This window comes from Glycine soja, chromosome 3 (genome assembly GCF_004193775.1).
Source record: "Glycine soja cultivar W05 chromosome 3, ASM419377v2, whole genome shotgun sequence".
Lineage (NCBI taxonomy): Eukaryota > Viridiplantae > Streptophyta > Magnoliopsida > Fabales > Fabaceae > Glycine > Glycine soja.
The window spans coordinates 9,393,488-9,419,444 of NC_041004.1; the positions used below are offsets into that span (position 1 = coordinate 9,393,488).

Below are 25,957 nucleotides of genomic sequence, written 5' to 3' on the forward strand. Positions count from 1 at the left end.
TATAATAAGTTAATGTTTTTTGAAAAACAACTTAAATGGCAAGCTACATACCTCCCAAGAAGGGTCTCTGCAAGTCTGGCAAAATTGGGCCCCTTTTTCCTTGCTTATGTCGTATTTCTCACAGACAGTGTCGTCCACACCATCCTGATTGGCTGTAAGGGCCCATTTCCTCGTGGGCCCATTTTAGGCAGCATGTTGTCCTCTGGAAGCAGATTGTGCATTACCTCAAGCAGTAAGGTAAAACTTTTGTCACTCCACCCATACCTGGCCTTCACATTAACCAGACTTAACACCGTAGACAACAGGGTTAAGGAATTCTTGCACCCTGTATACAAAGGCTTCTTTGAATCACTCTACAATCCTTTAAACACAGGGGCGTGTGCTTTCTGAAAAGACTCTTGTCCAAGGTCATGAATCATGTCCTCCAAGCGATCTCCCATTTCTACATCAAACAGTTCAGATTGGGACCCACTCTGCATGTCTGTCACTTCACCATGTCATATCCACGTCGTGTAAGTCTTCTTAATCCCATCACACAATAGATGGTCCCGTATGTCGTCCAGTAGTTGTCGTCTTCCGTTCAAACAGTTGATGCAAGGACAATAATATTTTCCTTATTCATTCGGTCAACCTCTTTCTGAAGCAAATTGCAAGAATTGCTCGACAACATCCTCATATTTTGGGCTCATGCGACTTTGATTCATCCATCTTCGATCCATCTAAGCAATTCCATGCATGAAAATCTCACTTTTTTATTTATAGGTGTGGCCCTATCCCATTTAGGAAGACTGTCTTTTATGTTAGCTTCATACGTCAGGGTTAGCATTATTTTGAAAAATTTGACTAAATTCCGGTAGCATTTCACATTGGTCTCCAAGTACACGACATGACATCGGTGAAATTAATTTCCCGATAATCAAGTATGCACTCAGAGAACAACTTGAAATGCATTGTATCGAAATTTCATCAAATTAATTAAAATAATAATAACCTTAATGAATGAATCTAACATAAAAATACCAGTCTCCCCAAACTGTCCAAACGGACAATTCAAGACTAAGTACAATGACTAATGCAAACTGTCCGCAAGAATCATTGCATTCAGTCTCAAACGGGAATATAAGGTTCACTCAGCATGAACAATAGTTGTTTATATAGCAAATTTCATTGATGACATATAAGAACATACAAAATGTAAATTTTGATTATAGACAAATATCGACATCAACAGTTGTTTGTATAGCATATTACATTCTGTAGAAGCAAGCTTCATGATGATGAATCAAGAAGTTTTGATAATGACAAAGATGATGACAAAAAGCCCAAAGAATGATTTCAAGATTTAGTCAACAAGTTCAAGATCAAGTTCAAGAGAAGTTTGATTTCAAGATTCAAGAAAAGATGAATTCAAGTTTCAAGAGAAGAATTCAAGAAGACTTTACAAGGGGAAGTATTGAAAAGATCTTTCAATAAACAAACATAGCACAGTTTTGTTTTTCAAAAGAGTTTTTGACAAAATTTTCTAAGTTACCAGAGTTTTTACTCTCTAGTAATCGATTACCAGTTTCCTGTAATCAATTACCAGTAGCAAAGTTTGATTTCAAAAGCTTTTAACTGAATTTACAACGTTTCAATTGATTTCAAAATGGTGTAATCGATTACAAGATATTGGTAATCGATTACCAGTGTATCTGAACGTTGAAATTCAAATTCATTTGTGAAGAGTCACATCTTTTCATAAAAATCCTTGTGTAATCGATTACAAGGATTTGGTAATCGATTACCAGTGACAAGTTTTGAACAAAAATCAAAAGATGTAACTCTTCCAATGGTTTTCAGGTTTTTCTAAAGGTTATAACTCTTCCAATGGTTTTCTTGACCAGACTTGAAGAGTCTATAAAAGCAAGACCTTGATTTACATTTGTAGTGAACTTACAACATTAACAAACAACTTTTCCACATATTCTTTTACAACCTTTGAATCTCTTTGAACATCTTCTTCAACTTCTTTTTCTTCTTTCTTTTCAAAAAGCTTTCTTAAGTTTTCTGGTTTTCCAAACCTTGAAAACTAAAGTGTGCTATTCATCTTTTTCTTTCTCTTCTCCCTTTGCCAAAAAGAATTCGCTAAGGACTAACCGCCTGAATTCTTTTTGTGTCTCTCTTCTCCCTTTTCCAAAATAACAAAGGACTAACCGCCTGAATTCTTTTGTGTCTCCCTTCTCCCTTTTCAAAGAATTCAAAATGACACAGTCTGAGAATTCTTTTGATTCTTCCCTTTCCCTTATACAAAATATTTCAAAGGACTAACCGCCTAAGATATCTTTTGTATTCCCTTCACAAAGTTTCAAAGGACTAACCACCTGAAAACTTTTTCTTAACACATTGGAGGGTACATCCTTTGTGGTACAAGTAGAGGGTACATCTACTTGGGTTGTTGTAACTGAGAACAAGAGAGGGTACATTTCTTGTGGATCAGTTCAAGTGGAGGATACATCCACTTGGTTGTTACAAAGAGAACAAGGGAGGGTACATCCCTTGTGGATCTTTAAAGGATTTTACAAGGTTGAAAAGAAATCTCAAGGACCACAGGTTGCTTGGGGACTGGATGTAGGCACGGGTTGTTGCTGAACCAGTATAAAACTCTTGTGTTTGTCTTCTTCTTCCCTACACTCTTTAATTTCCGTTGTTCACTTTAATTACCGCTTTTACTTTTGGTTAAGTTTCTATTTTTGTTCTTTACTTTCTTAACAACATAGTAAAAGCCTAATAAGGATTAGATTTTTAATTAGTAAAGGTTCATTAATAATTAATTCAACCCCCCTTCTTAATTATTCCGAGGCCACTTGATCCAACACATTCATGACATACAAGAAAATACAAAATGTAAATTTCGATTACACACAAATATCGACATCAACAGTTCTTTATGTAACTAATTTGGAATTCTGGGTTAAATTTTGTCATCAGTTTCTAGAAATAAATCTCAACTCAAAAGCCAACTACCCTTAAGCCAAATAATCACATCCACTGGCATACCTATCTCCCTCTCCTACCTAGCAAACACAAAATCTCAACCACCCAAAAAAAAAAAGAATTCTATATGAGTATGCTTTTTGTAGAATAAGTATAATACAAGCACTATTTGTTGGTCAATGGCGTGAGCCATTGAACAACAGAGAGAATCTTCTTTGCATTTGCACTGTGATAGTCACAAGAGATACACAAGCCTCAGGATTGAATTAGTCTTTGAAACTATGGATATACATTAACCCAATGAATATTATAGCGTATAATTTATCCATATTCCTTCTCTCATTTATTAGTTACTGCTTACATATCTTTATGGTATCAGAACTTGAATGATCAAACATAACTCTGCCTAGTATCGTATCTATTACATCCCAAACCTAAAATTAGACGAGGAATGGTGTGTTTGTTTTAGTATTAACAAGTCTCAAACGCTAGTTGAATCCAATGTCACAAGATTCTTGGATTGATCTAAGCATGCATCAAAACGTGTGCCGACTACAAACAAACACATATGAAAACTATCTTACGTGGAGACAATAGGTTGTTGCAACAATAAAGGGTTATCAGCTGCATAAGCTTATATCAGAAAATTGAGGCCAACAAGGTTATTGAATGAAGAACATGAACTAATTACACAACAAAAGCTAGAGTACCTAAACTGGGAGCAGCAAGACAAACAATTAGTGTCTTTGGCTTCTAGCATCAATGGCACCAAGTCTTCACACAAAATAATGGTTGGAAGATACTTGAAACTTAAGCTTTTAGACCAAAGCCAAAATCAAACAACTAAAACTGAAACCAAGTGTCTAATAGATAGGAGCAATGAATGACTATATTTTTGAAACATAATCATAGTAACACGAATGGGTAAGAAAAACTAACTGGTTTTGAAACAAAATTAACTATAATGAATAACCGATGTTAACCGTGCGATGTTAAATCTAAAAATTGTAGTAGTGTTTGAATGAATGTATTTAGGGTTACTTTTGACAATCTCCCTCCTCTGCTCAAACTTATTAGTTACAGTTTAGATTTAGAGGATATAATGTGAAACAAATCCCTTTCCTAGCAACTGATAAAACAAACAAAGCCATTTCCTAGCTTATTATAGGTGGGTAGGTCAAACGAAGGCTTGTATAAACCACTTGTGTGTGGTTTATTGTTGATACACTTATAGACCCTCAGATTCATCTCACCCACAGCCATATGGTGCACCTTTACTGCATTTTTTTTCTTCTTTTACCCACTTCCTCCTTTTTTGTTTTTTTGTCATGCACTAGAAAAAAAAAACTTGCTGCTCTCTTATGTTGGGGTGATTTCCAGTGAAGGCGACCCTCCCCCACAGCATTTTTATTTATTTTTACATTTTTTAATTTGGGTTCTTCTATTGTACTTTTTAATATGAGCAAGGGCTGTGATGACTGAGAACATTCCTCGATTCGGATAAGGACCAAAGCAAGTTGTTTGGTCTGTGATGACAATGTTTGTGCGTGTCTGAGCCTCTAACATCTCCTTTCAACTTATGTTTAACTGTTAGAACTTAGAACTCATTGCACATCTTTGCTATAAACGATTTAAGTTCATTTATTTCTTGAATGTTTTTTTTCCTGATATGCATTATAAGCTGATTGATACAATGCAACCCTTCTACAAGGAGAAGACAATTGAAAAACAAATTAAAAAAAATGTATGACAAGAAGTCCTTAAAGTTTGGTGTGAAGTGGCAGGGTTGTTAATATAGCATGTTTCTGTTATGCAGTCTCATAGTGTGTTTGGATTAGCTTTATTTACATTCAATATAAGTTTTTCAGCAATTACAAACTCTTTCTTGAGCAGTTTTAAAATGACATCTTCAGGTGTTTGAAAATATTATATACTTATCTCTTGTAATTTGAAATATTATATCATCACAAGTTGCTGAAAAAATGAGAAATCTAATAAATGAAAAAAATTATATTTACAGCGGGTAATTATTGAACAGGTTAAAATCTAATAAATGAAAAAATCTACTAAATCTTAATCTTAACAATTATATTTACAGCGAGTAATTATTAAACAGGTTAAAATCTAATAAATAAAAATAATGGCATATTTTCATAGGACAATCGAGTTGTTTTTTAATTTATTTTAAATTTAAAAATTGTTAAACTAGACCCAAAACATTTAAAAAACATTTTAGACGGTAAAATTAGAGACCGAATTAGCAACCGAAATTATTATTTTTTAAAACTTTATTATTTAATAGCGACCGACCTTTATTTTAATTTATTTTACAATTAAAATTTAAATTTTATTAGTGACCAAATTAATAACCAAATCTTATTTTAATTTATTTTATTTAAAAATTAATTACTTGTTAGCGACCGAATTAACTACCCCAAACCTCGATTGCTGATTTGGTCCCAAGCAAAATAGCAACCAAATATCTAGCTACCAAATTTTGTGTGCTTGCGACTCAGTAGTTCGGTGGTGAAATAGTAACCGAATGGAAATTCGGTCGCTGAGGGTTTAGCGACTAGGGTTTTTGTGAGGTAAATTATTCGGTTGCTATTTCGGTGGCTAAGAGGTTTAGCGACCGAATTTAGGGATTTAGCAACCGAATCTGTCGATCGCTAAAGCATACCTTTTTTGTAGTGCCTTAGAGTTCCAATATTAATGGTATTTAAAGTCAAATCAAAAAATTATAAAAATTTTGATCGGTTGGATTTTGATTGGATCTATAAATTTAAACCAATGACCCAACCCATAAGATTTTGATCGATTTGTTCGATTTTGACCCACATAAATAAATGACTCAACAAAAAATCAAACCAAATACATAAATGACTAAATCAATATTGTTCCAATCGGATTTGATTAATTTGAATTCCCGAGTGACCCCTAACCATACACACCCCTACTTAACATCTCTACATAGGCGGATGTATAAATATGTTTCTGAGATCGTTTTTTTAATAGCCTACAATGCACACAACTTAATGCTCAACTCAAATAATTATATTATTAATAAAATCTTTTTCTTATTGAAAAAATATAATATTATTGCATTTCGTAGTTGATGGCAATTGCTCCCCTTTAAGTAGTGTTTTCAAAGCATCACATTCCTAGGGTAATATTTTTTAATACATTCGTAATTAAATTAATAACTCTATCAATTATAATTAATTAATAAATTAAAAATTCTCTAGCCACGTTACTAATTATTTTGGTCAACATTTACATCTTGATGGTCAACAGAAGTAATTTAACATCTCGACCAAAATTGTCCATCTTTCAAATCAAGGATCAAAATTTCAATTTAATCTACATATAATTTAGGAATGACTATTTAATTAACTAAATATTAGAAGATGACTAAATAAAATTAAAAGTTTAATGTTCATGTATTGATAGTGTCGTATATAGTTTTATACTGTCATTCAATCATACATCATTATTTGAATTACATTAGGATAAATATTTTAAAAGTTAACAAATTTATCATACATGTTAGATTAAGATTGAATACAACTTTTTACACTAAGAGTGTATTATCATTTTTCTCTAAAAATCAATACCCGAGATTGAATCTTGAGTATACAACTACATTAAATATTTAGCAGGAGGATTCAGTCAAAACAAATATTTAGTGAGTTTTACTATTCATAATAATATTTTACCCCACTCAAGCATGATTGTCTTTGGTAAAAGGATATATGTGGTCTATAAATAATAATTTTGATGATAAATACATTTGATTGCAAATTTATTGATCCATATATTGAATATTTGGTTTTCTTAAGTTAATTCATTTGTATATGTTAACGGTACTTGACTACTTGATCCAATAAATATATTTGATTGCAAATTAATTGACCGGTATATTGAATATTTCAATTTTGCAGTTTCCTGAATAGAGGTTTTGAAAGAGATGAAAACAATTACTTTTACAAAAAACTAAATAAATTGAAACAAACTTGAGTTTAAAAGTTGCAATTAGTATGATATATTTTTTTAGTTCTTGTTTCCTCAACACCAATTTTATGTGTGCACGTGTGAGCTTTTGCCTTTATTAAGAAGTTAATTCAAATACATGAACCTTTATATATACTATGTTTTAAAATTAGAATTTTTTTTTCTAAGGAAATTTCAAAGTGGCAGTTGGTCAGAGATAGATAGATAGATAGATAGATAGAGAAGCTGTTGTTTTTTGGGAGGGTTTAGATTGCTTTGAACATTTGGTATTAGAAAGGTGGTCATGCTTACTGCCTGTATTTGAAAATTTTGCTCTAGAGCATTTTTGGGAGACTTTCTTTGAATGTGGTAATGTTATATGCATATCCCAGGCCAGAAAAAGAACATAGAAGGGGCATTCTTGCGAAGCATAATAAGATATAATAATGTGACAGAGTAAAAGCAAAAACCAAGTAAGCAAATTGCAGAGGTAATTTTCTTTGTTGTTTGGTTAAAATGATTTTGATGCTTCTGAAAAGTTTTATTGATCATTTTGAGATGTGTGGGAAGAGAGTGTCAATCTGTTGTGAATTGTGATTGCACTTTCTGTGTAATGATTAATCACTAATGATCTGAGTCATATATTTTTTATTAAGCACCTGATTTCATTGAATGTGAAAATGCTTATGTTCTATTGGATGCCTTTAGAAATATTGTTGTTTTCACTTGTTTCTTGATGAACTCGATAATGTTAAATGTTTGATCACTTTTGTATTGGAATTGAAAACTACAACATTTAATCTTATAAAATCTTTACAATGGGTGTAATGCATAAAAATGATCTTCCAAACATTTGATGTTATCTTTTACTGTTGTAGATGTGCTCATCAGGAAACAATATCACCTTATATCTTTTTGTTATAGGTTAATTGAGAAAATTTTGCAGTTTCCATTCGTGGCCCAACTTATTTCAGGTATCATTCTTATTTGGGATTTGCTAGGGGCACCCAGCAGCATTGCTGGTGCACCCAGCAAATTTCAAATGGCAAAAATGCCCTTCAGCTTTTTTCGAACCTTCTTCCGCCAGAGTCAACGGAAGAAGGTTCTTCCGTGGGTTAATTAGTTAAATTATTTTGTTAATTTTAAGATTATTTGGTATTAGTTAAATGATATTTTCCTCTCACAAGTTGACCAATGGCCGATTCTTGTATGCACCGCATGATATGTGTTGGTCACTTTTTTCCTTAAATTATTTACAGTAAAATTCATTTTGGACTCGTCGTTTTTCACAGTTACACACACTCTAGTCACGCACTTCTTCCTCTCTCCATTTCTCTAACTCTGACCATGCAATTGGTGTTGGTCTCATTGCATTGTCGGTAGAAATGACGAACAAGGCCAAAGGAAAAGGCAAGGAGGTCGCTGGAAAAGGTTCTGCCGGCAAGCACAAGGCGCCTTCGACGATGACAAGACCGGTGACATCCAAAAGAGAAACAAGCGAGGTGTCCTTCAGTTATTTCTGATGACGAATTAAATGCCGCGCCAAGAAGGATGGACATGCCAGAGGAAATGTTGGCCCAAAACTAACTTTTGTGAGTTTTGGGCCTTTTGTTGCAGGCCTTGTTCGAATGAACCAGTGTCTTCTGTTATTTTTTTTGGATTCATTGACGTGCAAACATGAGACAGGCCACCTTTGGAGAGTCTCACGGTTTTCTCAGATAATTTTAAAAAAACCCTGAACAGGGGTACTTAGGCAAGTTTACATGGCCCGAAACTAACTTTTTTGAGTTTTGGGCCTTCCGTTGCAGGCCCTGTTCGAATGAACCAGTGTCTTCTATTATTTTTTTTTGGATTCGTTGATGTGCAAACATGAGACAGGCCACCTTTGGAGAGTCTAACAGCTTTCCCAGATAATTTTTAAAAAACCCTGAACAGGGGTACTTAGGCAAGTTTACATGGCCCGAAACTAACTTTTTTGAGTTTTGGGCCTTCCGTTGCAGGCCTTTTTGGAATAAACCGGTGTCTCCTGTTATTTTTTTTGGATTCTTTGACGTGCAAACATGAGGCAGGCCACCTTTGGAGAGTCTCACGGCTTTCCCAGATAATTTTTAAAAAACCGCGAACAAGGGTACTTAGGCGAGTTTACATGACCCGAAACCAACCTTTTTCTCATACGACAATGACTGACGTGACCCGACAGTAAACGACGTGACATGAGGTTGCTTTAGTTTTACGCTTCACAATGTAAAATAGTCACGGGTCTGGTAAAAGGGAAGCCATGTGCCTGGCTGGGCCATTTATATAAATGATAGATGGGGATGTCCATGGTACTCAACAGCAACTAGTATTCAGAGTTTGTCAAATTAATTTTTGATAAACAATGGCATTCTTAGGAGAGACTTCGTCCCAGACGATCGTGAACTCAAGGTTGGCATTCATTTTTCGAAATGGAACTGTCATTCACAACGAGTGTGGGGTTTACTTTCAAAGTTCTAGTCCATTGCCCATGCGAGTACCAAACCTATGCGATTTTTCAAATCTCAAAAGCAGAATACACAACAGTCTTCGGCTAAACAACAATGAAGTTGTGGATGAAATTCATTACCGGCGACCAGTGGAAGATACAAGTAACAACATTTACTTTGAAAGTATGCAATTGAAAAATGACATGGATGTGAACACCATGTTAATGTATAATGATGAATTTTCATTTGTTGGACCGATTGAGTTGTTATGTACCGTTGGTAGAACAACAGATGCAATTTTAAACTTACTTGAATGCCCCAGCATCCCTACACATGATGCGGTTCTGTATTACAACGGAAGGTGGAACATGTCACGCCAAAACAACTTTGTGGGTTACGCGTTCACCGGAATAAATCCAAAAAAATTTGATATTCCAAAAGGATGTAGCATAGATCAACTGAAGGATTTGATCAAGCAAGTAGCACCTAAAGGGAATCCTCCTCATGGGATTCACGAATCCCAAGTTGTAAGGCGTTTGTTTTATCGACAACCTAGTCATTTGGAGTATTTTGAGAAAGTTTTAGAATTTAAAATTGTTGAGCTGAAATGTGACGACGACGTGCTGAAGGTGCTGGTAGAGTCTAATTACTGGAAACAATTTGTGTCAATAGAAATTTTGGCTCTCTTTCATAAAGTGGTTATGGAAAATGAGGACGATGTGGTTACGTCCTTGCGTGATTGAATGCTAATTAAATGTTAGGCTGTTTCGTGCAAATTAAATTTGTGTTCATCATGTTCTAGTCTATGTAATATGTCTTAGTGTGTCAATTTGTTATGTTTGTGATCCGTTTGTAATGTGTAGTATGTATGAAAAAGGAATAAAAGTTTTATTATCAACTTTTAGCAAAAAAATTTATAAGGAATAAATAATTGTGACCCGTTCGTGCAAATTAAAATTTGTAACTTATTTTGTCCAATCAATTACATTTAATTAAAATTTGTAACTTATTTGTTTCAATCAATTTAAATTTGTAATTTATTTGTTTCAATCAATTAAAATTTGTAACTTATTTGTTTCAATGACTAACTTATTTTTTAAAAAATTTCTAGGTTTTTTTTTTAAATTTGTAACTTATTTTTTTAAATTTCTAACTTATTTTTTTTAAATGACTAACTAATTTTTTTTTTAAATTTCTAGCTTATTTTTTTAAATGTCTAACTTATTTTTTTAAAGTTTCTAGCTAAGTTTTTTTAAAAATTTCTAACTCATTTTTTTTAAAATTTCTAACTTATTTTGTAAATGTGTAACTTATTTTTTTAAATTTCTAACTTATTTTTTTTAAATTTGTAACTTGTTTTTGATTAAATAATATAATAATTTTAAGTAAAAATTAAAATTTGTAACTTATTTGTTTCAATGACTAACTTATTTTTAAAAAAGTTTCTAGCTTTTTTTTTTTAATTTGTAACTTATTTTTTTAAATTTCTAACTTATTTTTTAAAATGACTAACTAATTTTTTTAAAAATTTCTAGCTTATTTTTTTAAATGTCTAACTTATTTTTTTAAAGTTTCTAGCTAAGTTTTTTTAAAAATTTCTAACTCATTTTTTTTTAATTTCTAACTTATTTTGTAAATGTGTAACTTATTTTTTTAAATTTCTAACTTATTTTTTTTTAAATTTGTAACTTGTTTTTGATTAAATAATATAATAATTTTAAGTAAAAATTAAAATTTGTAACTTATTTGTTTCAATGACTAACTTATTTTTTAAAAGTTTCTAGCTAAGTTTTTTTTAAAATTTCTAACTTATTTTTTTAAATGTCTAACTTATTTTTTTAAAGTTTCTAGCTAAGTTTTTTTTTTAAATTTCAAACTCATTTTTTTTTAAACTTCTAACTTATTTTGTAAATGTGTACCCCGTTGTCTAACTTATTTTTTTAAAGTTTCCATGCTGCCATGTAGCAAAGAAAAGGATGATTAGAAGATGTGCTTTTCTGGAGTATCTTTTATACTATTTAAAGCTATTTTATATTCTTACAAGTACAAGCTAGTCAAGTTGGTTGGAATTTATGTTTTTATGTGGTGTGGTGTGCTAGCTAATTTTTATGGATCATGCAAATTTTGTTTTAGACTTGTTTTAACATTGGTTGACCCGCGCTCATTGTCTATAAGACACTCGTGCCAACCAATATAGTAGTCATTCTCTTTAAATTTTAAAAGCACGCTACCGCTTTCTCTAGTTCTTATTTTTAAAGAATCACTACTCGATCTTAAGCCGGTAACAATAATTCAACTTCGATGATTCATGTTTGATCAACATAACTCTGTGCATGTTTAGCTTGACATCCATGATTCATGTTTGATCAAATTTTCATATCAACATGTATCAAAAGCAACTAAAATTTGTTTCTATGATTCATATTTGAGTTGTAATTGTTAGCTAATTGACAACCACAGTTATGGGTGGGAATAGGCTAGGCCGGCTTACAGGGGCCTACGACCTGGCCTACATAAAGCCTGGTCTTATTAAAAAGCCTTATAAGCCTGATAGGCCGGCCTATATATATATATATATATATATATATATATTATTTTTTGGGTACAATTAATATTATTTTTTAAAAAAACTAGCAGATTTCATTCCTATAATTAAGTAAAATTTTAATTACAAGGTGTGAGTTTCTTTATATTTCTCATTATTTTTATTAGTTTTCTTATTTCTGTTAACAATTCCTTTTTCTATTCCTATTAGGTTTCCTTTATTCTAGAGCAGTATGATACCAGTTAAGGAGACTTTTGGAAACTGAGAAAGCGGAGTAAGGAGTGGATCCAAAGTAGTATGATACCAGTTCATTAAATAAAAAAATCATTCTTTCTCGCTGTTATGATACCAGTTCTATCAAAATATCAAATCAAGCATACACATCAGCCTTCCAAAATAAATGAACAGGTGAATTCTACAGGGTGTAGGACGGTCCCTTGCACTATTTTCTGAGTGGAGACGAGGGAGGAGAGGGGAAGAGAGGTACATTTCTCAGGTACACACAAACTCATTCTATTTTAATTGTTTCGTTCTTTTCTTCTTTGCATATGATTTAGATGAAGATTGCAAGATTGTTTCCAGGATTAGGCAAAGATCGTCGTGGACATGGATGGATTCAAGCATCTCGATCTCCAGCAGGTATACACATATTATAAAACCTTTCTAATATTAAATTGCGTGAAAATAACCAACGTGGGTGTTACACTAATTAATTATGCGTTTATTCTAAATCAAGAACCTTAATTTCTTTCATAGAACAAGAATGTTTGTAACTAAATTACGTTCCAAGATTATGAATCCCCTTCTTTCAATTTCACCGATTAATTAATTTTGTAAATTCTTGGAAAAAGATTTGCACTAATTGCTAATGGATCTCTGGGTCGAATTTCTATATGATTAATGTGGGCTTGTGTTGTTATAATTGCAGTGTGAGAAATTTAAGGAATTTGGAGCACCTGAGTTTCATCATGACTGCGCGAAGGAACTCGAAATTCATAGTGAGTTCAAAGTCTGTTAGGTGGCCCTATTCATAACACGTGTGAAAGGTAAGTGTGCATATAGACCCACATTAAGGTGCAATTAATTTAAGGTGATGCATTCTTGCATGCAAAACTGCTCCTTTTGGACCCACTTTGGCCATCCTCATAACCCTAGCGAAATCTACCCTCGTAGGACCATGATTCTACTATGAATTTCGTGTTCCATCCTGCAGCCATGGCTGATAGCAACTCTGGTACCCCCAATTCCTTTAATTTCTCACACTGCAAAAACAACAATAAAAGGCCAAGAATATCAATACATCATATTGAAATTCAACCGGAAGATATATCCATCCATTTGGTATGTGTTTAATTACTACAGAATCTTTAAGTTTATAATTTATCAATTACTTTGTTGCATGCATAACCAAATTTACATACATCATATACAACCAAAGTTGTAACTGTGCCAAACAAATTACGTATATGCAAATCAAGAGGGAAAGAAAGGGATAAAGAACAAGAAAAGAAAATGAAGCAGCTAAAGAAAGAAAGTTATACATTATTATGTGATTGATTCTTATCTTGAATTAAAGGGTCCTTATTGATTTAACAGTGTCGATGTAGGCTTTCAATGCTGATTCTGGACACCAAACGAGCTTCATGGTGTGTGACTGTGTGTGAGTGAGTCTTTCTTTTTGTTTCTTTCTCTCTATCTGTGCACAGTTATATATCTTCAATTTCTGAGTTTTTTTGGATATTGTGTGAGGGTGATTAATAGAGGTAGTGAGGGGACACTTTCACGTACGGGGTAGAGTTAGGAATATATATATAGTAGGCAGCTTGATTTCTTAGTTTTTTTCTTCTCACTATGCAACTTAAAAAAAAAAAGTTAGTCGTGTCTATTAGTTGTGGCCCATAAGGAAATATTTATCGAGGAACAAGAAAGGAACTTCCATATAAACTTGATCATGCAAAGAAAAGGGTATCTTATTTCTCTACTCCATATCTATGCCTATAAGTTTGAACTTGAATTGATTTGAGAGTGGAAATTCTTGTAGATGACATTTTCCACAGTCATGGTGCTCGAAGACCGACATAAAAGGATTACATTTTTTTTATCAAGATTGTAAGGCACACTTGATTGTCACATCTAAATTTTGGTATGCGGAATAAATTGAAATAAAAATAACTTTAATTTAAAAAAACATTACATTCAATATTAAATAATGTTCATATATTTCCCTGGTGAATAATGTATTATTGATCACATTAATTGTTTTCCTTTATTATTTTTTTAATGTTGTAGTGGTGTAATGATTTAGGAAGTTATTAAATAATTTTAGTTATAAAAATAATTAAATTCATTTGTTCGAATTATCATTGATTAGAACGATATATTGAGGTAAATAATGTAATGACGGCCTTTTTAAAGTATGTTTTTTCAAACCAGCTACTCTCTCTATTAATCTTCCTTTAATATACATGTTATCAATTTTAAAATATGTACAACTTACGAGTTATAATAGTTCAGAGTTGAAAAAAAAAAAAAAACAAGACATCGTGCCTTTGTTTCTCCCTCACAGATTGTAACTTAAGAATCTAACATTATATGAAAAATATGTGTTTTGTATAATAGTAAATTGGTCGATAAGTAAACTAAGGAATTTGTTCCAACATACAATTTTGACTTAAATAATTTTTTATTGTCAGTAAAATAGATCGTCTTGATTTTACTACTTAAATTAATATTGTTTCTATTTTAGTACCACATACTTTTTATATTTTAATACTCACTTTTATTGAAAGATTCATAAATGATTTATAATTAATGATGTGATACTTTATCCTTATTAAATGATATGTAATTGATGATATGATACTTTATTAATTTGTTACGACATCATTTAATGAAATTTTACTTATCATATATACTAAAATATATCTTAACATAAAAATGTAAAATACAAAAATAAAAAGAAATAATAATTTTAATTTATAAAATCAAAATGAAATATTTCTCCAGTAGTAAAATGTTAGTTAAGCCTATAATTTTGTTATGCCTTCAAATGTGCATAATGTGGACCGCAAATCTAATTGTTAGCACCATTGAAATCCAAATGAAACCACTTTTGAGATTAGAATAATAAAAAACTATTGGTTTATTGGTATGTTTGAGTTCATATTCAGTGTAAGGTGGCACGCGTACTCATGCTAATTGAACATACAAACCTAAAATATAGGTTTTTTTATCTATTGGATAAAGTCATTTAGACCACTCATACATATATTGCATAAGAAGATGAAGGGTAAGCTTTAATATCTTTTTAGTATGCAGCCCTCTGTTTTTTCATTCCATAAGAAAATCAAGATAGTTGAAAATTATAGATTGGATTTAATCCTTTACTATTAGATTGACTACACCAACAATATTTGAAGTTAAATAGTAACAAATTACAAGTGTAAATAGTGTAATGAATTATTTCGAGCACAGACACAGTTTAATCTAAAACTAAGAAAAATGTTAATTTGAAACTGAAAAACTAATTTTTTAGAATACAATTCAGTTTAAAAAAATAGTTTAGCTCGATTCATAGAGCATTTTGATTCGAACTTTTACAACTTTTTTCAATTAAGTTTGGTTCGAACGAATTGTTTTCAGTTCGACTTAATTCTCACACAATTCAATTCACTTTTTTTGTCCGTCCCTATTCTAGCAGCGTACATGAACATTTCAAGTGAACTTTATTTTACATAAACACCCCTGGTAGCATGTCAACAACCATTGTGCTTAACCTATATATCATACAATACAAGGTAAATTTAATAGGAAAGGTTTTTTTTTTCACCAGAGCACTAGCGTAAAATATTTATTAATTTTATTAATGATTAAATTTTAATCATCAGGATCATTTTTTTCAAACATATTTTTTTATTTATAAAATTTGAGCTTGAAATTTTACTTAAAGTTTAAGGAAATCGAATTTAACTCATTATCATTCATACTTATGACTTCTTGATATTTAATTAAAAAATTAAATATAAGATATCATCTCCGAGATTTATTTTTGAACTGTCATGGATAGATTTTCTTAAATGTAAAAAAGAAATTGAATATAATTAAAGATACATTATAGATTTTTGTAAGAAGCAAAATGAAATGCTATTAATATAGAGATGAAGTGGAGTACAAGATGGAGTGGAGTACTAAATCATTATAACTCATTCATTGCATAGATTTATTTAAATATAAAAAAAATATAGTTTGAATACATTGTATTTATCTTTCTATTTTTTGGCTATCATTTGTCTTTTTCACTCTATCTTTCTTGCACTAAACAAATGATAACTGGGGTTAGTTGCAACTGTATTCATTTACAAGCGTAAGGTGATGGGGTAAGAGAGGAGGGTGGACAATAAGTTCGATCTTTCTTTTCTCATACCACCATATAATTAATTATGTTGAGAATACCATAGTTAGAGAGAGAACTGTCAGGAAATTTGAGTAAAAGTAAAAAAAAAATGATAGAAAATTAGAAGAAAATATTTACACCAAGAAAAAAAAATAAAGACATTTTCATGGTAAATGTCATCACTATGAGAGAAAATCAAGAGAATGCAACAAATTAGCAATATGTTGTCTGAACAAACTAAGAAACGAATCCATAAAGCTAAACTATACAGCTCTATGATTTACCATTTGCTCTATCCAGATTTATTACTCTAATAACTATTAGACATTCACTATACAAGGTAGTTTGTTACTAAGGTCATAAAAAAAATGATCAAATGTGTAGTTGTGTGTGCAGACAAGTTTTTACCTACATAGAGGAATGCACATATACAAACGGTATACGGGTCCATTTGGATGCAGCCCAAAAGATCTTTTACCATCTTATCTACTAGAAAAAATCTTTTATCATCTTATCTACTAGAAAAAGATCTTTTATTTTTTTTAAGAGTGTTTGGTTATTAAATTTTTTTTAGCTTTTATAAAAGTAAAAGCTTTCAGCAAATCTTTTTTTGAAGCTCAGATTTCCAGTTTGTGAAATTTTCTTTTCGGGAATTTGTTCCCTAGATAATGCTTGGACAATTATGTCCTCAAAAAATTTCAAAATGACAAAGCATGCCCTCCTCATTTTCTAAACCCTCAAAAAATTTCTCTCTCTTCTTCCTCAAAATTTCTCTCTCGTGCTTCAATTCATCCTTCGTCATTCTTTCCGATCATCCTTCGTCATCTCTTCTTCTTCCTTTGTTAGCATCACAGGTTAACCAATTCTTCATTAATTTCTTTTTCTTCTCATTAAATTTTGAATTGTTATGGATTAGGGTTATGCTTTTGTTTGTTTCATTAAGCTTGTGAGATGTCTCTCAATCAAGTTCTTGTGAAAAGAAAGAAAGCAGAATGGTGTGATAAAAATACTGAGATTATGTTGAATGTGTGCATAGAAGAGGTGAATGCTAGAAATAAACCTCACAACCACTTCACTAAGCTTGGTTGGGCAAATATTGCAGAAAAGTTCAATAAGGCAACAAATTTGAGATATGAATATAAACAATTTAGAAATAGGTGGGATTCTTTGAAAAAGGAATGACAATTATGGGCTAAGCTTATTGGAAAGGACACGGGTCTTGGCTGGGATGGGGAGAAGAAAGCCATTGCTGCTAGTGATGAATGGTGGGAAGCCAAAATTCAGGTATGTATTATTCAACGAAAATAGAGTTTTTGTGGGGGTCAGTCTTTTGTTCTTTTGTTTTTTATGTGTGATTATGTTTCAATGAAAGAAGGATTAATAGTTTATCTTGGAATTCTGATAAAAAAAATAGATAATCATGAAATTGAACAATGTGTTTTAATTACAAAGATTCTTGATTTATGAAAAAAAATTAATTCTTGATTTTAGAACAAAACAATTACGCACATTTAGTTTATGTAACACACATTTTTTCACACAATTTAATATCAGAAAGGTTTAATCATATGCTTACCTGCTGGAGAGATACTTGAATCCATGTCCATGACGTTCTTTTTTAAACCCTGGACGTTAAAATTATTGAATTATGTTTGAAATTATTCTTCGTCTAAATCATATCCATACAGAAAAAAGAAAGAAAAAAAATTAGGTGTGTATACCTAAGAAAACTTTACATGCTCTCCATTCTCCTTCTCAGGCTTTGATGGTTGTCGTAGTCATTATGATACTTCTAGTTCAAAAGAAATGCAAGTCGATCTCCCCATAGTCTTGGATATATAAAAGATACAAAGCTAGCATGAGGTTTATAATTATCTTATCTATTTCTATTATCAATTCATTAATATATTTATTAATAATTAGAAAATGTTTTTTTTACATATTTCATGCTTTTAATTAAGAATTTTAAGAAACAGTGATAATATCTTTTGTTATTTTCTTTAAAATATGAAATAAAGTTATAATAATGAGAATTTTTTATAGTTATTCAAAAATCAACTAAAATAGAAAAAAGAAGAGACAGTAAATGCACGGCCTAATGTTTTCAAGATAGAGGGAGCAAAAATAATTTATTTTATAGGAGCTTAAAAAAAGAATTAATAATGACAACAAAAATTATTAATTTTTTATTTTTTTAGATAAAAAAATAAAAACAAATTTAAGAACATGACACATTTTTTTGTTATTTTTTGTATATATTTGACAACATTAGCCTCGTATCTAATTTGAAGTTAGAAACTATGGGTATTGTATATTATATTATGTATTTCCTTCATAAAAGAATATTAGATGAAATTTCCTATAGTTGAAATTCAAGTCATATTTATTTAAATTTGATTTTTTTAAATTATTATTTTATATCATAATTCATCCAAATATTTAGCATGGTTAAAACAGTATTATCAAATATTTAAAAATAATAAAATTGATTCATTTAATATCATCAACATAATATTTTAAAATTGACTAATATAAATTAAAAATATGAGATTTACTATAATAATTTGAATCACGCTATTTCCTATAATGTGATCATTAATATCATAAACATAAATAAAAAAGTTAAAACAAATAACCATGTATTTAAAAGTAATATTTTAATAAGTTCAAAGTTTCAATCCTTACAACTAGAAAAATGCTATTTAGCAACCGAAATTAATGACCGAAAAATTTTGGTGTCCGGCAGCGACCGAAGTAGAGACCACACTATTATTGGTGCAATTCACGACTGAATTTGCGACCGATGTAGCGATCACACTGTTATTGGTGCAATTCGCGACTGAATTTGCGACCGAATTTGATAATGATGCCTAACGTGTGTCAGCGACTGAATTAGCGACCGAAGTTGAAGGTCGCTGAAGGCTTATTTGGCTATTTCGGTTGTTGTACATGTAAAAAAACAAAAGTACTTTAGCCACCAAAGTAGCGACCGATATGTAGTTGAAGATAGCAACCGAAGAGATTTCGACCGCAATATCAAGATTATAGCGACCGAACATTATTCGGTCGCTATACGTACTTCTGTTTCGAGATTAGTGACCGAATTAGTGACTGAAATGTCATTAGTCTATGTATGTGAAGTAACAAAAATTTTATTTATTATAAATCATAATAAATAAATAATATACTTAAATATATTTTATACCAGAAAAATATTGAAATTAGTATATTAGTAATATTTTTCAATTAAAAAATAATATTTAGATTATTTGATTAAGATCAATAAGCCATGTTTATCATTGGTCTTTTAATTTGTGTTTTTTACAAAATAAATATTTCAAAATGACAATAAATACCCTTTATACTCTGAAAATATATGATAATCAAAATTTATAAAATTAAGTAATTCAAAATATAAGGTATAAGTGTAACACCAATTATTCAATAAGTTTAAATATGACATAAGTAAAATTTATGCATTGATGAAGACCCAATTTGACTTTAGTACAACATGTGCATTGAGCAAGGCCCAATAAGATGCAATGTGTAACATATGCATTCACTAAAATCTCAAATTTACTTTAATTTAAGGCTTAATTGCAAAATACATCCCCCTATTTTACCTATTTCACCAAATTAGTCCTCCTATTTTATTATGAGAAAAAACTATATTTATTGTCAAATGTAAGTGTTTATTTAAAAACTAGGTCCGCGAGGCGGGTGCGGACCAATGTATTAAGTTCGTGTAAGAGTGCGAGGCAGACTGGTCTGTCTGCTAGCAATGTGGGCTTACGCGGGATGAGTCAGCCCGCTTACCCACTCCTAATTTTAACCGTTGATGGTAAAATTTCAAAAATTGATTATAATAAAAAGTTGATTAACATTTTTCTTAAAAAAATAAAAACTTTAAAAATGCTTGAGGAAGCACAAGAACCATGATGTTTAGAAACAAAAACATACTCTGTTATGACGACATCAAAGTGCTCATTTGAATATTTCGTGCAAAATATAATATTAAGAAAAATTTTATGCAAAAATAGTTCAAATTCAATTTTTTTATTTATTATATTTTTATAATCTTATATATTATCCTTTAAAATATAACATATAAGATTAAATTCTATTTTTACATAAATTAGAATATGTATATTTATATAAGTTTTTTTATTTTATATATTATATTTATCTTTTGAAATAATGTTTCTGATTTAGTGACAACATTTTTTATCTATATTAAAAAAATTATGTTATTTATTGTAATATAGATAACAAATACTGTCAGTAAATTACATAAATAAATATTTTAAAAATAGAAAATATTCTCATTTTATTTAAGTATATTTATTTACTATATAAATTAATTTCAGTTCTCACAATTGAATTAAATATCATATATATAATGCCTACCAACATTGCTTGTTTTAGCATTGCTGTGAATTTTTTATCAAACATTTCTTCTCCCCCTAGGCCCCAACGCTTTCTTTTCTTCTCTCTCGATGTTCCCAGTTCCACTTTCATGGCAAAGCTTTTTATTCCATCAAAATCACTTTGAGTCTCACATGAAATTATAAAATAATGTTCACATATCCATTAGCTTCTCATTGATAGTTCCTAATCCTCAAATCAACTGTATTTTAATTTTCTCTCCTTTTTATTCTTTTTTCTTTTCTGTCAAGTTGTTGTGATCCATATAGGTTCTAGGTAGTAATTTTTAAGATTCCTTGTATTTTGATATTTTAAAGAGTGAATTTTTAAGCTCCTAGAATCTCCATTTGGGTGCAGGAATAATCTTCATCCCATGTAACACTGATATGCTGAAACATTGACCACCGTATACTATTTTGGAGAGGTCTTCATGCTTTATGTAGAGCGGGAAGTTTGGATTAAAGATCCCGAACACGGTGGCATCCCATGTAACCTGGTAAGGCCGCAAGAAAAGCTCTGGGATTGTCAATGTCATCAGATAAAGCAGATCATCGACCTCCAGATCCGGGTTTTGAGGTGGTTTTTTTGGAGACACAACTGCTTGTTCATAAAACAGTTAAATGTCCTAATTTGAGGCACATTGAATGAATTAACTCAAAAAGAAGAAACATATAGTAAGAGTAAAGTACCTACTATGATAAATGTTTGACCAGGTGTGTTAGCCAAGCAAGGAAGGTGTGAATTGTCTGCCCCACTAAGGAAACCTCATCAGTGGATACAGGAACGGGAACATCTGGATCTTTAACCTCCTCCACACCCACCTTTGCTTCGATGTATAAGCCGCACCTGTCTGAGTCACCCGTCTCAGGATCGTTTCCTGAGGGATCAACACAACTCTCAATTGTGCTTACTCGAGGACCTGAGGAACCAACCAGAGGCTCCGGAGGCAGTGCAAGTCCCTGAGATTGCATCTGGGACCGAAAGTGGGACTGCATCTGGCTGAATGATGTCATAAGCTGTCGAGTCACTTTTTCTGTGATCAACTCCTCTAGTTGGTCCCTGATTTGCTGGGTCAGCTGATGCAATTCTTCAAGAGGCAACGAGGAAGAGTTGCGGGACATCCGTGGAGCCGATCTAAAGTATTTCATGATGGTGACACCGGCTCCAGCAACATGGACACGTCCAGGGTGCTCTGGACATCCAATAGCAATAGTGAGAACATCCTGACGTCGATGGGGGACGAAGGATCCTTGTGACGCCTGCTCCTCAAAGGAATCCTGCATAGAAAAGACACATTTGCACATGGCATTCACAAAATAAAGAAATATAATTCTAATGGTTAGTTGAAAATGACTTGCGATCTTCTCAATGATTTCCTTTGCAGCCTCAGTCGTCATCTCCCCTGTTTTCTTGGTGCGGGCCATGCATCTTCCACTTCACGTGGCGTCTGACGGGGGATGGAGGGTCGATGATGCCATCAACACATCCTGATAGAGGTTGAGATATTCCAGTGCTTGTAACCTATGAACAAAGAAGCTATCAGTAAAGCAATAAATAATTATAGCCATGCTACATAGCCTAACTGCTTTTTTTTTTCTAAATTATAGCCATACTACACATCCTAACCCACTATTAAAAAGTTGATGGGTTGACCTTCAAATAAGTTTTAAAAAATGGGCAGTTGACCCACCATCCCACCATTGGCCTAGGTTGACCTGTTTTTCCATCTAGAAATCATGCATCATATATAAATGGAAAAGATGCTTCCCACAAACTAACTACCACTGTTCTTTTTGGCCAAGCAAAGACAAAAGCAAAAGTTAAAGCTAGTTTCATATGTTTTACCAACAAAATTCCACTCTGAATTTCAAACTCAACTTTTATTGTCTTTGTAATGTCATTCTATAAGAATTCAATCAGTTTTAAAAGGTTTGGAGAAAGAGATTCTCATGGAAAGACAATACAAAGGCAATACAAGTTGATCTGATAGCTTTAGATGCAACTATAAAGTAGTTCCATGAATAAGATGGAGCTACTAGTTCAAAAATTGAGAGTGCAAAAGATGGGGAAAGGTCAAAACCATTGAATATTTCTATTCTTTATTTCTATAAGTTTCAATACTATTACTTCAGTACAAATTTACAAATAAAAATAATAGAGTTAATCTATTTTTAATTACTATGATACACACAAGAAATGTCATCATCTTTAGCAAATTCTCTTCCAAAGAAATCTGCAACTACAAAAGATTTCCAACAAGTCAAACTGCCCCGCAACTAGCTTTAGATGCAACTCACTTGAATTCAACATTAATTCCCCCTCTCAAATGTGTATTACCACATTCAAATTATCAACAAGTCAAACAGCCCCACAATATGACTCCACAAACATGGACCAAAATCAAAGCCCAAACTAACCATTGCCCCCAAATATTCAAAGTGAAATAAACTCTAACAAGGACTTGCACAGGCAGGCAAGTCCTTGAATTTCACAGACTTCCACCCATATGTAGCTGTTTTTGAATTTCAATATCTTATTCCTAGCTTTTTTTTCCTTCTCTTTGCGCCCAAGAGAACAAACAGAATTAAGAAAACTAATAGAATGAAATTGGATTAGCTTTATTTACATTCAATATAAGTTTTTCAGCAACTAACTCTTTCTTGAGCAGTTTTTAAATGACATCTTCATGTGTTTGAAAATATTATATACTTATCTCTTGTAATTTGAAATATTATATCATCACAAGTTGCTGAAAAAATGAAAAATCTAATAAATGAAAAAAATTATATTTACAGCGGGTAATTATTAAATAGCTTAAAATCTAATAAATGAAAAAATCTATTAAATCTTAATCTTAAAAATTATATTTACAGCGGGTAATTATTAAACAGGTTAAAATCTAATAAATAAAAATAATGGCATATTTTCTTTGAACAATCGAGCTGTTTTTTAATTTATTTTAAATTTAAAAATTAATTGTTAAACTAGACAAAAAACATTTAAAAAACATTTTAGAATGTAAAATTAGCGACCGAATTAGCAACCAAAATTATTATTTTTTAAAACTTTATTATTTAGTAGCGAACGACCTTTATTTTAATTTATTTTACAATTAAAATTTAATTTTTTATTAGTGACCAAATTAATAACCAAATCTTATTTTAATTTATTTTATTAAAAATTTAATTACTTGTTAGCAACCAAATTAGCTACCCCAAACCTTGGTTGCTGATTTGGTCCCAAGCAAAATATCTAACTACCAAATTTTGTGTGCTTGCGACTCAGTAGTTTGGTGGTGAAATATCAACCGAATGGAAATTCGGTTGCTGAGGGTTTAACGACTAGGGTTTTTGCGACGTACATTATTCGGTCGCTATTTGAGTGGCTAAGAGATTTAGCGACCGAAAATAGGGATTTTGCGACCGAATCTGTCGATCGCTAAAGCATGCCTTTTTTGTAGTGCCTTAGAGTTCCAATATTAATGGTATTTAAAGTCAAATCAAACAATTATAAAAATTTTGATCGGTTTGATTTTGACCGGATCTATAAATTTAAACCTATGACCCAACCCATAAGATTTTGATCGATTTGTTCAATTTTGACCCACATAAATAAACTACTCAATAAAAAATCAAACCCAATACATAAATGACATAATCAATACTGTTCCAATTAGATTTGATTAATTTGAATTCTCGAGTGACCCCTAACCATACACACCCCTACTTAACATCTCTACATAGGCGGATCAATAAATATGTTTCTGAGATTGTTTTTTTTTAATAGCCTACAATGCACACAACTTAATGCTCAACTCAAATAATTATATTATTAATAAAATCTTTTTCTTATTGAAAAAATATAATATTATTGCATTTCGTAGTTGATGGCAATTGCTCCCCTTTAAGTAGTGTTTTCAAAGCATCACATTCCTAGGGTAATATTTTTTTTAATACATTCATAATTAAATTAATAACTCTATCAATTATAATTAATTAATAAATTAAAAATTCTCTTGCCACGTTGCTAATTATTTTGGTCAATGTTTACATCTTGACAGTCAACAGAAGTTATTTAACATCTCGACCAAAATTGCCCATCTTTCAAATCAAGGATCAAAATTTCAATTTAAACTACATATAATTTAGGAACGACTATTTAATTAACTAAATATTAGAAGATGACTAAATAAAATTAAAAGTTTAATGTTCATGTATTGATAGTGTCGTATAGTTTTATACTGTCATTCAATCATACATCATTATTTGAATTACATTAGGATAAATATTTTAAAAGTTAACAAATTTATCATACATGATAGATTAAGATTGAATACAACTTTTTACACCAAGAGTGTATTATGTTTTTTCTCTAAAAATCAATACCCGATATTGAATCTTGAGTATACAACTACATTAATTATTTAGCAGGAGGATTCAGTCAAAACAAATATTTAGTGAGTTTTACTATTCATAATAATATTTTACCCCACTCAAGCATGATTGTCTTTGGTAAAAGGATATATGTGGTCTATAAATAATAATTTTGATGATAAATACATTTGATTGCAAATTAATTGATCCATATATTGAATATTTGGTTTTCTTAAGTTAATTCATTTGTATATGTTAATGGTACTTGACTACTTGATTCAATAAATATATTTGATTGCAAATTAATTGACCGATATCTTGAATATTTTCTATTAGAGCGAATCTTTTCTAATAATTTTTTTGTTACGATCTTTTCTAAGAATTTACCAATTTATTAATTTAAATACTTTGAAAGAATGATTCATAGTTAATCTTGAAATTGAACAAGGTATTTTAATTACAAAGATTCTTGATATATGAAAGAAAAAAGAAAGATCAATTCTTGATTTTAGAACACAATTACGCACAATTAGTTTATGTAACACACGATTGTTTCTTCTCATACAATTTAATATTAGAAAGCTTTTGCATATGTTTACCTGTTGGAGAGATGCTTGAAGCCATTCATGTCCACGAAGTTCTTTGTCTGACCCTGTAAATTAAGAATATTGAATTATGCTTGCAATCTTGTCAAAATCATTCTCCATAGAAAAAAGAACGCAAAAATAAAATTAGAATGAGTCTGTGTTGTATACCTGATTCAATCTCAGCCGTTAAAGTCTTGAAAGCCACG

The 25,957-nt window shown here is 31.1% G+C and overlaps 1 non-coding gene across 1 annotated transcript; it reads left to right on the top strand.

Annotated features, from left to right (window-relative positions):
* The first annotated feature begins 4,439 nt into the window (after positions 1-4,439).
* Positions 4,440-4,533, top strand: LOC114407945. The gene has a single exon (XR_003665752.1). It is a non-coding gene; the product is annotated as a small nucleolar RNA snoR126 (small nucleolar RNA).
* Positions 4,534-25,957: the final 21,424 nt, after the last annotated feature.